This window comes from Globicephala melas, chromosome 11 (genome assembly GCF_963455315.2).
Source record: "Globicephala melas chromosome 11, mGloMel1.2, whole genome shotgun sequence".
NCBI lineage: Eukaryota > Metazoa > Chordata > Mammalia > Artiodactyla > Delphinidae > Globicephala > Globicephala melas.
In genome coordinates, this window is record NC_083324.2 from 41,128,634 (window position 1) to 41,141,781 (window position 13,148).

General features: G+C 49.0%; 1 protein-coding gene across 2 annotated transcripts in view; it reads left to right on the forward strand.

The window, feature by feature from the left end:
- Positions 1-4,799: 4,799 nt before the first annotated feature.
- LTF (lactotransferrin) overlaps positions 4,800-13,148 on the forward strand; it is a 46,659-nt gene continuing 38,310 nt past the window's right edge. Inside the window, exon 1 of one of the 2 annotated variants that reach the window (XM_070046787.1) lies at positions 4,800-4,934. The gene's annotated coding sequence lies outside the window, so the exon portion shown is untranslated. The remainder of the gene's footprint in view (positions 4,935-13,148) is intronic. The other variant, XM_070046788.1, reaches the window with a different exon arrangement.

Here is a 13,148-nt window from a genome sequence, read left to right on the forward strand (position 1 = left end):
GCCCAAAATGTGCCTTTTATGTGGAAGGATTCTAGGTGTGCCTGGTACAGAGAAGAGAGCCCTTAGATGCTGGTCTCTTATGTGGAGAGCTTGACAAACACAGTTTCCAGGACCTTATTTGGAACACCCTCAACTCTCACAGGGACCCATCCACTCCGGAAACGGAAATTTATGTGTATAAATAGGAGCTTGCATCACTGCCTCTTTGCTGGCCAGGGCACAGCAGGTTCTGTCCCTTCCTCATGGGGAATGGCTGTGGCTGGTCCCTCTGGACATTCATCTCAGCTTCTAAGCCAGGGGCCATTCTCTTTCAAACAGGGTCAGGACTCAGCCTAGACACTCGCTGACACTCTTTCTGAACCCTGGGCTGGGCCCTGGGTCAGCTGCTCTGAGGAGGCCATCTCTGAAAGCTTGGGACATGCACAGAGTGGGAAAAATTTGAGTTACCCAATGCACATGCTCCCAGCTGAAAGGGAACGAGACAGCACTCTGCCGTCTTGAATCAGCTCTCATGCTGTAAACAGGTGTCCTTTTCATGGTCTGTTTGTGCCATGTTTTTCGAATTTTTGTGCTTTTTGTTGGTGACTCTGTTGTTTAAAGTGGCCCCAAGTGTAGTGCTGAAGTAGTGTCCTGAGTTTCTAAGAGCACAAAGGCTGGGATGTGCCCTATGGAGAAAACATGTGCTAGATGAGCTTCATTCAGACATGAGTCATAATGCTGACAACTTGATTTCAGATTTCCAGCCTCCAGGACTGTAAGATAATACGTTTTCATTGTTTTAAGCCACCCAGCTTGTGGTAGTAAGTGAAGAGACGAATACAGAAGGGTTTAAAGCCCCCTGGCATTTCCCAGCAGTCCTGAGGGCTGGGGCCACCTGCCTGCTTTTCCAACAGGTGCAAGGAGCAGGAAGCAACTTCAGCATATAGTGCATTCCTTCTTTTCCCTACCTACCATCACTTCCTCGTTATTTGTTGGAATAATGAGAAAAGGTTCTCATTATTTGTTGGCCGGACAATTTTGATAGCCCCTTGATTCATATTCTTCCCATAGTGTTCTCTCTGAAAAATCAGCCTTTACAGAGTCGCCAAAGAGCTCTTTTTAAAATCCAGATGCCCTGGGCTTCCCTGGTGGCGCAGTGGTTGAGAGTCCGCCTGCCGATGCAGGGGACACTGGTTCGTGCCCCGGTCCGGGAAGATCCCACATGCCGCAGAGCGGCTGGGCCCGTGAGCCATGGCCGCTGAGCCTGCGCATCCGGAGCCTGTGCTCCGCAGCGGGAGAGGCCACAATGGTAAGAGGCCCACGTACCGCAAAAAAAAAAAAAAAAAAAAATCCAGATGCCCGAGCCACAACTATGGAGCCCACCTGCCACTACTAAGACCCTGCGCAACCAAATTAAAATACATAAATAAATAATCAATCAATCAATCAATCCGGATGCCACACCCTGGCCGGGCCAGCCTCCTCACTCCTCTGTGAACGTGATAAGCTGGAGCGGGGCTTGCTCAGTTACTTCCTCCATGTCTCCCCTCAAATGTCACCCCCGTAGGGAGGCCTTCCTCAATCCCTAGATATAGTAACACCCTTCACCTCCCCTCCCACACTCTTTCCCTCTCACCATTCTATATTTATCTTTTGGGGTTTTTTTTTTTTTTTTTCATTTATTTTTTTTGGGGGGGGGTTTGTTTTTAAATCACGTCCTGACATAGCCTTAGTTTCTAGGAAACAACCAATTTGAAATAGGAGAGCAGGGAATTTTTATCCACCCATACAGTGCCTGGGTGCTCAAGAATTACTTGAATGATTGTTAAATGAATTCTGTCCAAATTCTGTTGCTGCTCTGTAGAACAATCCCAATCCGAGGCCTGAGGGTGGGGTGAGGGAGGAATGGGCATGGTCCTGCAATTGCTCCTGTCGGTTTTTCCAGGGCAACTGTCCACAGCTTCCCAATCTGCAGGATAATTTCCATTTTCTCTCTAATAATTTGCCTCTTTTTCTGTTGGGTTTTGCTGGGACGTGTCATCATCCCTGATCCATCCATCCCAAAATAATGCCCTCTTTCAGAGTCCCAGCTTTAAGAGCATTTGGGTCAGGACGGGTCTCTTTTTCAAATCTGGCCACCTTAGCCTCTAGGATCTTACTCCCCAAGGAAGTTGCTCTTTAAGTCAACTTTAATACAAATGTCTTCCACGGTTTTTCTTTCATTTTGCTCTGTCCCTGTCCTGTGCTGAGTGCAAGAAGAAGAAGAAGAAAAAAAAAAAAGCTTTGTAAACCAGTTTAGTTCCTCCTTCAGACTGATAAAACCCTAACCAGTCTTCTAATCGGTAATTAATTCCTAAGAACAGAATTTTCCATCTTTGGGACTTTTAAAAGTTCCATTTGAACTTCCGTTTTTATTATCATTCAACTGAGAATTTTTTACTTCTCATTAAGACAACTTGTTCTCTATATTATAAAAGTTCTCAGTACTGATTATCTGTTTATTGACTGAAATTCACCATCCCTGTGAGTTAAAATTCAGAGCCTGGGCCAGGGCTAATGTAATGAACAATCCAGAATGAATGTGAGACCAAGTGACTGGCCATATGAATGCCTTCCTGAGCACAGCAGTTGAGGCAGCTCAGTGGGACCTACTGATATCTGGATGAGATGTACAGGCCGGTGCAGTACTCAGGAGTGCTCTGAGGCCCGAGGTACCTGACTGCAGAGCTCCCAGCCTGCTCTGGCCGTGAAAATGGAGACCCCCATAGTGGGCAGGGACCCTCACTGCTCAGCCCCTTTGTCTTCTCTTGGAGCATGTTTATTTGTGTTTTGAGTTTTAGTTTTTCATAATTCTGTTGTTAATGGTGCAAAAAAAAAGTGAAAACTTAAATGACCATTTTTTTAAAAATAAAAATTATTATTAAAATGTTTAACACAGCCCCCTGTTTCTGTTAAGGTAATTAAAGAAGGAGTCCGTTAGACTGAGGTGGTTTTTCTGCCTTGGTAGTCTTTGTAAGCAAACTGAAACCTTAGCCAGAATCAATGCACTGGAATCTGAGAAAACGAAACTTAAGAACAACCTATCACAGATAGCCAACTAGGCTTTCCCAAATTAGGCAACCACGGAAGCTATAGCCAATCAGATAGTCTCCTTGTTTAGCTTCTGTGTCTTCTCTAAAAAAGCCTCCCCCAGCCCCTGTCGGTGGAGCATAGCCAGCCAACCTTAAGTCTGGTGCTGCCTGATTCCAGTTGATACATGCTCAAACTCTTGAAAATTTTAATGTGCCTCAGTTTATCTTTTAACATTTCTTTTCCCCAATAGTATGTATGTGAGATTTATCCATGTTGTGCCATGCCGCCATAATTTATTGATTCCTAATCGTGTATATTCCATTGAATGAAAATCACAATGTATTTATCCACACCAGTGTTTGCTTATTACAAATAATGGGACTATGCATATTCTTAAGACATGTCTTCTTATGCACCTTTATATACCTTTTTTGTGTGTGTGTGTGTGTGCTGTACGAGGGCCTCTCACTGTTGTGGCCTCTCCCGTTGCAGAGCATAGGCTCCGGACGCGCAGTCTCAGCGGCTATGGCTCACGGGCCCAGCCACTCGGCGGCATGTGGGATCTTCCCGGACCGGGGCACGAACCCGTGTCCCCTGCATCGGCAGGCGGACTCTCAACCACTGCACCACCAGGGAAGCCCTATATGCCTTTTTTTTGGTGTATGGTCGGGCCACTCAAGATGGCTCTCTGTACCTCCCCTGCCCTACCAGTGTCTGTTTCACCTATATCTTACACACGACTGACCTTCCTGAACTCCTGCCCCCGCCCCAGCTGGTGATTGTTCTTATCAAAGGGGCGGTGAGGGGCGTGCCCCTCCGCTGGTTTCCCTGGTAACTAATGAGCCCACCTGACATCAATTCCCCTGTAACTGGTAATCTCCCCTTCCCCCCTGCCCCAGAGCGAAGACTGCCACCATGTTCATTTTCCCCGTCCACCGCACACAATCGGGTGTCGCTCCAGGACCTCGCTTCAGACGTGTAAGCTCCCCCATCCATTACACCACTGACGTCTCTGTTGCTGACTCCGGGCTCTTTCTTTGGTCTTTAAGTGGGGCAGGCACACGCCTTGTAGGTCTGTGGGGTGCAGCCCAACAGTTGGGTAGATAAGCCAGTTTTTTGAAAGTTTATGAGTGTTTCAATTGCTCTAATCCTCACCAGCACTTGGAGTTGTCCTGCCACCAGCCCAGGGGTAGGGCCACCAACCTGAGTCAGCATTTCTCATCCCACTGGCCTTGGTCCCAAGGTGTCATAATTGGGCTGCTTTATTAAATTAGGACACATTCCTCTGGGGCCGAGGCTAACCTTCTCTCCCAGAGGCAGTGCTCCTAGGGCAGCAGAAGAGTCAATAAAAAACTAAAATAATCCAAGAGTAACTCTAAGGTATAAGGAAACTTAGGGCTGAGGGAGAATCCTTAAGGGAGGACAAACTTGGAAGGGCTTCGGGTCTCCTTGGAGACGGTGCGGTTAGCCCAGGGATAGCAGAGACGTTCACTGGGGGCCTTGGGGCCAGGAGGCCTTCTGAGTGCCTGAGCCACGTGGAGGCTTGCACAGGGGCTGCAGCTCAATGTGTGACCCTGGGCTTGGAGAGGAAGTCCGGGCGCCAGCGCTAGAGGAGGACACGCAGGCTGCACGGGGCTCCCGGCTCTGTATGGAGAGGGCTCTGGAAAAGGTCATCACCAGACCCAGGCTGCACATGCGCAGCCCAGACTGCCTGTCTTCACGCCCACCTTGCCCTCCCCTGGCCCTCACTGGAACTGGCAGGAGGACGCCTTTCTCCTGCAACGTCCTTCCGGCGCCCTCTACTGAGAAAGCTGACCATCGCGCTCACTCTGGAATTCCAGCTCAGTGCATATGCTGAAGGGTGCATTCAGAGCTGGGAGGTGGTAAGTTGATGATTGACACGAACATTATACAAATGCATGACATGACCTCATTGAAGCGGCTGGCGGGAAAAGGGGCTGATCTGAATCACTTTAGAAAACAGTGTTTTGCCTGGAAATTGTAAGGCTAAAGATGAAAGGAGCTGTAAAGAGCATACTGTAATTGGTTGATTTGTTTCCCAGAGGGCTGCAATTCCGAAATTGCTTCGCAGGTGTGCTGGGGTAGAACAAAGAAGTAAATGGATGATAGAACGTTGTGTATACCGCAGGAGAGGGAAGTTACAGACACACAAGGAAGGAAGGCTGGAGTGAATCCCGGGGACGGGTTAGACTGGAGACCTCAGTATGCAGCTCAGTACATGCACAGCTGGCTAGAATCAGAAACAATGTGAGTACATCTGTGTACTTTACGTGTATGACTTTTACTTATATTACCTCACTCTGCTGAGACAGCCCAGTAACAAGTATACCCGGTGTTAAGGCTTTGATTTCTGACTATCATTGTCCAGTGAAAGGAAGGCAGGCAGGCTTGGTAAAATGGCTGATTCTAGGCCGTGGGTGGGGAACATACAAGATGAGCCTGTAGCATCTTGTGGTGCCAGAAAATACGGAGGTTCTCAAAAAAACAAAAGGATGGGGGCATGCCAAAAGGTTGCGGGAACCAACCTGAAACAGATCCCAACAGCCAAAGCTGTAACCAACATTTCCCTAATGGGCCAGACACAGTGCCAAGGTTTTTAAAAAATATAAATATCGAATCCTTGCTACAGCCCTGGGAGATTTTTACTCCCATTTTAGAGATGAGAAAACTGAGGTTCGAAGAGGTGAATTAGAAATGCCTCTCCTGTAGCCCAGGTGCACTGTTGGAAGCTGAAGGCTGCCGTTCATCTTGTGGCTGGTCTATGTCGTACCCACGTTCCAGGTGCCTGGCCCGTCTGAGGCCATCCCTTCCCAACCTTGGCATCGTTTCTCCCTCGGGCCTTTCCTCCCCCCGCAGCGTGAAAGGGCACTGCTGTGGGTAAGAAAGCAGGCAACCAGGCTGCTTCCTTGTTCCTGCCCAGCCTGAGGGTGGGGATGGGGGTCTGTCAGAGGGGCCACAGGAGGGTGGGCTTTCCCTGCAGAGGAACTCCCCCGAGGTGGAGCACAGCTGCTCCTTGTAGCAGCAGGCTCTCTTCACAGAACCCAAACACCTGTGCTCACTCCTTCTCTCACTTCTAGAGGACAGGCCAGCCCTCTTCCTTGGCTGTGACAGGCCTTAAAAGATTCCGAGGAAGGTTCTCCAGGACATTTTCTCTTCTAAGTTCCTTCCTGAGCCCTTTGCATGGCGGGTGGCAGTTCTGGTTCTATCTCACTGAAGTCCTCCCAGCTTCAATTCAGACCGCTGCCTCAGCCCCAGCCTCCCTGGGGAAGAGAGCCCGGGATGCCTTGGTTCCCACCTAGCCAATGGTAGCGACAATTAATGCACCACGAATGGCCAGCACCACAGCAATGAACCCTGACCCAAAAGCTTGAGGGAGATGATGTCGGAAGAACCACTTCACAGGTGTGACGGCCAACACCCATGGGAGCAAAGGAGCCAGTCGGCATAAGTGGGTTCTCTAAAGAAGGAGGGGCTGGGCACAGGAAGGGTGTGGCTTGAGGGCTTCCTAGGGGGCAGGTACCTCCTGCAGCCTCTTTCCTCTGAGGAGGCCCCCTACTCTCCTTAGGAGCCGCATGGGTCCTCAGAACCCCACCTCACTCCCACCAGCCTCAGCCTGTGACCTTGGCATCCCTGCTTGGTGATTGACATTAAGCAAGTGGGTGGTCCTCCATTGCCGCCAGCAGCTGTCACAGGAGCTGTGGGGACATCCTGCCCTGCAGGGCTCCCTGCTTGCCACCAGTTCTCTTCCTTTGCCCCACACGCCATTCCTGCTCTCTCTTTCTCCCCAGCAGAGAGTTCTACTTCCCGCCCCAGTGGACAGTGTCTTGCAGGCCTCATGGCTGGTCTGGGCCCAGAGCACAACCGGAACGCAGGAGAACAAAGCCTGGAGCCCAGCCAGCAGACCTTGTCGTCACCTTCCAGGCTGCCTGCCTCTGGCTCAGCCAGCTTGCCCCCCTGAGCTTTTTTCTCCCAGCTTCCCTGGTCCCCGATCCAGCTGAGCACTGGACTGGGGTCTGACTCGATCCAGAATTTAATCCACAGAAGGAAAGGAAGAAGGCTTGCTCCTCCTGGGGCTGGCAGGGGCTTGGGAGAGCAGGAGGCTGGCCAGGGAGGAAGCACGGCCTTGGAGCCGGACCCAGAGGTCGTGGAGACTCTTCCCAGTCTGGAGCTAGCTCAGCGGCCCCCAAGAGCATGGAAGAGTTGGCCTCTCTGCCCCAAGGCGGCAGGTTCTTGCCCTGCTTGACTCGAGGTGGGTGGGGCTGGGGGCGAGAGATGAGACAGATTGTGGAACTCGAGGTATCAGCATTTGCTGGGAACATTTGACTCGATTTTTCATTTGTTTCCTTATTCCCCCTCTGGGCCCCTTTGATGTCCCTGCTTCATCAGCCACAGCTAATTTTGATTTAACAGCAATATGCTGGGGCCCCCAGATTATGAAGTCTCAGTGCCAGTGTGAGAGGGAGGTGAACATTGGCAGGACATTCAGCCCCTTCGTGGCACTACCTTCCCAGCAGAGACACAAAGTTTCCTAGGGGAGTAATGAGCGTGGGGCGGGGTGAGGAGAGCACAGCTCCCAGGGCCTGAGGCTGCCTAGAGGGCGCTTTGGTGTCACCTCGCCCCTGAGCCTTGGTGTCCTCATCTGTGAAATGGGCAGAGTGATGGCAGGACCTACCTCGCAGGGGTGGCTCAGGATCCAATGTGTTGTGCACACACAGCGTCCAAAACAGCACCTGTCCCTGTGCTCAGGTGTTGGGCAGAGTCTGCCAGACATGCTCGTGTCTTTTCCTCTCCCTCCTTCCCTCCTTCTCTGCCTTCCGTCCTTCTGAGCCCAGGCCCAGCTCAAACACCATCCCTCTGTGACTTGGGTAACCACAACTTTCGACCATTTACAAATACCCATCCCCTTCCTCTCCCCTCCCCTTCCTCTCTTCAGCCACTGTCAAGGGTTGACATTTGAGGGAGGAGGTTGCTTATCAAGGAAAGATTTGCCCTGCAGGTTCCAGAGGGCCTCCCAGCGCAGCATTTTTGACACATCCCCTTTGGGGGATGCAGTCGTTTGCCTTCATGCTGGTGGCGTTTAAAAATAAACGTTTAATTGATGTACAACCTACGTGTAGAAAAGTGCACGGTTAATATACGTACAGCTAGGTGAGTTATCACAAGATGAACACCGTCCTGTAATCACAACCCAAATCAAGAAAAAACCCCACATTACCAGCACCCTGAAGCCCCACTCCTGCCCCACCGATCACTTTCCCACCCCTTCTGCCTAAAGTTTCCACTCTCCTATCTTGTGAGGTCGTAGGCTCAGCTGACCTGTTCTTGAGCTTTATATAAACACAGTCAGAGCTATGCACAAAGGTAGACACAACTTTGTGTCCGATCTCTTTCACTCAGCATTGTATTTTTGAGATTCAGCCCTGTTATAGTGGGTAGCAGCAATTCTTGTTGCTTTATAATTTATTTTTCCTGTCTACCACTAAGAGACATTTTGAATGTTAGGGGTAATGCTCCTGTGAACATTCCTGTCTGTGCTTTTGGTGCGCGCGTGCACACAGTTCTGTTAGGTGTCCACTTAGGCAGGGCTGCACAGGAGCTGGCTCATCTGGGCTCATGAAAACCAGCTGTTAAATTGCGAGGAGCTTGCAGAATTTTGCCCCACTCTGACCTTTTTCCCTTGCATTCCCGTTATTCTCGATGTTATTTATGTCTATTGTTACCTGTTTGGCAGGAACACTGTGTAACGTGATATTACTCATCTCTTCCCAACTCCAGATTCAGTGATGTCCATCCACGTTGGCAATATGAAATCAGTCACCTTGGAAATTAGCAAATGCTACAAATCAGGGCTTAATAGATTGTTGTTTTTTATGGATTGTCTAGAGTTAGACTTAAGAAAGTGATAGAGAAAATGTCCACAATGCAGATTAAACTAATAAGTGTGTCATCTCTGTAGCTATAACATCATAAATAGCACAAACAATTGAGAAAATATTTTTCAGTTGTATGGTACTGGAAAACGATTATGTATCTGATTCAGGAAAGACATTGCTCACATCACCGACAAATAAGTGAAGTTCTGACATGCATCTAGTCGTTTCTCTTTCATCTTGCTCTTTAACATGAAAAAATACATCAAGCAACAGTCATGCTGGAATTACACTCCCAGAACCCGTTATTAAGCACTTAGCAGCCCAGCCCTGGTCATGGGGCTTATTGTGCTTTAGCTGATACTGCCAAATGGTTCTCCAAATGGGTTGTACCCATTCATATGTCTGTTTGTGGGGTTTTAAACAAGATTCAGTTGTACTTTGTAGTCCTATCTCAGGACCAGCAGTTTCCTAGAAACTGAGGCCATGGCGGAGCAAACTAGCTGACACAGGCTGGGTGATAATTATCCGCAAAAGATTTCATAAGCAAACGCTAGTTCCGTAGGGCCGCTTGCTGACGTGTGATCTGGGCGGGGAGGGGGGCTGCAGGAAGGAAGAGTTCACGCAGGTGCAGCTACTCGGCTTCCTGGAGGGGCCTGCCCTTTGCTGGCTCTGAGAATTTGAGTGATGAGGGGAGGCACCAGGTATCAGGGCGGGAACAGCCTGTGAGCACTGCAGGGCAAGGAGTATGGCTGGAGTATCTTCCCATAAACAATGGCAGAGGGCACAGAGCTGGGGGCAACTCCACTGGTAGCTGTATCCCTACTGTCCGGGTCTCCTGTCCTTTATGTACCAGCCCCATGGCCCACCTGGAAGGAAGCCTGAACTAGGCTGTCCCTGGGGCAGAAGCCCAGTGTGAGAAAGCTCTTCTCCTTCTCAAGGCTTCTCTCATGGGTTTAATTCTCACATCTTATGGATCACTGCTCAGCTCTGATCTCAGTAAATTCTTTAGTGCACTGAAATCTGTGGCCAACACAAAGTGGCCCATAAAATGATGAATAAACATTGTCCAAAAATGCACACAAGCCCTTCTGAAGCTTGTGAATGCACCCATTGTTCTCCCTGCAGCCAGGGTAGATGTTTCCTTCTCTTTCGCTCAGGGGTGAGCCAACAATCGATCACGAAGCAGTGGTCAACAATCAGTCACGAAGCACTGTTAGTCATGAAACTCACAGAGGCAGGCTCTGTGCTAGACGTGGACCATACAGAGAAACACTCCAGCCCTTCTGGGTCCCTGTGCAAGGAAGGAACCGACATGCATGGAACAGTGCCGATAAGCTGAAGGCTTGAATGGGAGATTGTCTGCACTCCACTGCTGCAGGCGTGGGTAGGGCAGGGGCAGAAGGGTCAGAGTGGGACTTGAGGGGGCCATTAGGAAGGTTGTCCCAGGCTCCTAACATGTAAGAATGATCCATCAGCATGATACAGAGTGTTTCATGAGGCCCTGGAGTTGGACAGTGTTTTGGGTAATTAGACATCAGCATTATCCCGGGGAGAAAATGGACCCATGGCCCCCAAAATAATTTTAAATAAAGCCCCAGACCTCTGCCTTTGACTTCTGCAGTACCAGTGCATTCTGAGTGGTGGTGAGTCAGGGAGCTTCCTCTCTCACAATCCGTCTGGAGGTCCAGGGGTCTGTCAGTCCGATGGTGTCCAGAATGGAACTTCTGGTCCACCCCCTCCCGATCTGTTCCATCCAGAGTCTTCCAAATCTCAGTTAATGGAAGTCCATCCTTGAGCTTCTCAGGCCAAGCACCTTGGAGTCGTCTTCCACTCCTGACCCTCACACCCCGTATCCCCCGGTAATGTAAGCAAATCCCATGGTGTCCACCTATCAAATGTGCCTAGAATTCAACCTGTCTTTCCACCTCCCCGCTGCTGCACCCCAGGCGAAGCTGTCTCATCTCTGTCCCTGATTATTGCCGAGCCTGCGCAATTGCCTCTCTGCTCCCTCTCAGTCTATTTTTAGCCCCCACCCCGCAGTGGCTCCTACCTTCCCAGAGTAAAAGAGGGAGTTCCTCCAGTTACCCACAAGGCCCCACAATTCCTCGTCCTTATACTCTCTCTCAGTCACTTGGTTCCAGCAAGGCCACCTTGTGGAGGTTGCTGGAAGATGCCAGAGTGAGGGTGTGTGGGGACTTTCCCTGCCCCTTTCAGAGCTGCCACAGGTGGGAGGCAGACTCCCTCTCCCATTTGTAGGGCACTGAGCACAGGCATGGTCTTCCATGCCTTTTCCTGGACATTCTCATCTCCCATCATGGTAACTGCCTGCTCACTTGTTTGTTGCTGTTGGGGGCAGGGACCAGGTCTGGTTCATTTTGCTGACACAGCTCTTGACAAGTGCCTGGACCAGAATAAATGCTCAATGAGGATGTTTTCAACTGAAAGGAACCCCACTCCTCCCCTAGTGCAAGGAGTCAGGAAGCCAGATTCTACCTAGCCCTCCCTGGGCGAGTCTGGGCAGGCCACATGCCCGCCTCTGGGCTTAGAGACCCTACTTGTAAAATAGCATCAAAGGAAACATTCAACTCTGAGAGTGTCTGATTTTTTTTTGCTCAAGTTATTTCGTAGGAACAACCTCAAGCCAGAATATTTCCAAATATCCTGGAAATTGCTCACTTCTCTGACTCTTTCCTCCATTTGCAAATAGTCATCGGGCTCTGCTTCATCTAGCACGTCCCCAGGCTTTGCTACCAGTTCCTCATTCTACGAGTCACCTTCTGCCTTTAAACCGTCATCTTGGCCATCTGGCATCCATGTTGCACCCTGCTGCTGCTTCCTCAACAAGGTGAACCATTCCCGATGACTAGGGAATGGTGGGTTCAGAACAAGCTAGTCCTGGACTCACCCCTCAGTCCGTGGCACTCTCTGCGGCCCCTGCAAAGCACATCACCTGTCCTTAGTCACCAACATAATGACCCTCAGCTCTTGAGGAAGTGGCCAAGTGACCACATGGGCTCTGGGAAATCTTTCCTTGTAGCCCAGAGAATTTTGGAGGTAGGAGCAGAGGTAAGACCTAAGAGTCAGGAGGCAGCTGACTGGAAGATGGATTAGAAAATGCCAAGATGAGCCAGTGAGGCTGCTAGGAGGGGCCTTAGAATTAATAAGTGAATTTAATGAGGTTGCCAGATAATAAGGATAATATCCAAAAATAGATTGTATTTGTAATACTAGCAATTATTAGGAAACAAAATAAAAATCAGAAAATGAAAAAAAAAAAGGATGATCTCACTAACATAATGTTCAATGAAAGGAACCAGATACAAGAAAATACATATTGTATGATTCAATTTACATAAAGTTCAAACAGAGGCAAAAGTAAACTATAGTGTTAAAAATTAGAATAGTAGTTAACTTTGGGGACAGAGAGAGGGGTGTTGGTTTGAGTGGAGGTATAAAGAGGCTTCTGAAAATTGGCAATGTTTTCTTTTTAGACCTGAGTGGTGGTTACGTAAGTGTTCTTTTTGGGATAATTTATTGAGCTGTACACTTACATTTTTACACTTTTCTGTATGACAGTCATTTTTTTAAAAGTTCAAAAAAGACTCCATGGCCAGCTTGAGTAGGTGATCCACAATTTAAGCCAGTTGGCTATAGCCAGATCAGAAGAGCCATGGGATTCAAGAATAGCCCTTTGCAGGACAGTATGGGAGGGGAAGAGGGAGATGTGGGGGAGGAGAGAGCCAGAAGAAAGTGATCTCATTTCACAGAGGGCTTCTGCAAAGAATAATGGGTTCTCATTCTCTCTCTACGTCTCTGTCTCTGTGTGTGTGTCTCCCCCATATCTGAACATTCACACCTGCGTTTCTCAAAATGTTGGCTTGGTTGCTTGTTTTAAAACTACCTAGGTTCTTATTCAAGGTTATGACTTTGTTGTCTTTTGGGAGGAACTCAAGCTCCCCATTTCTGACTCTTTGACCCATTGATTATTTAGAAGTGTGAAGCTTAGTTTCTGAGTGTTCGGAGGTGTTCCTATCTCTGTTCTTGATTTCTAGTTTGATTTAAATGTGATCAAACACATTTTGTACGATTTAAATTCTTTTAAATTTGTTGAAGTTTGTTTTATGTCCCAGGATGTGGTCTATCTTGGTAAATGTTCTGTGGACACTTGAGGACAATGTGTATTCTGCTGTTGTTGGACAGTGT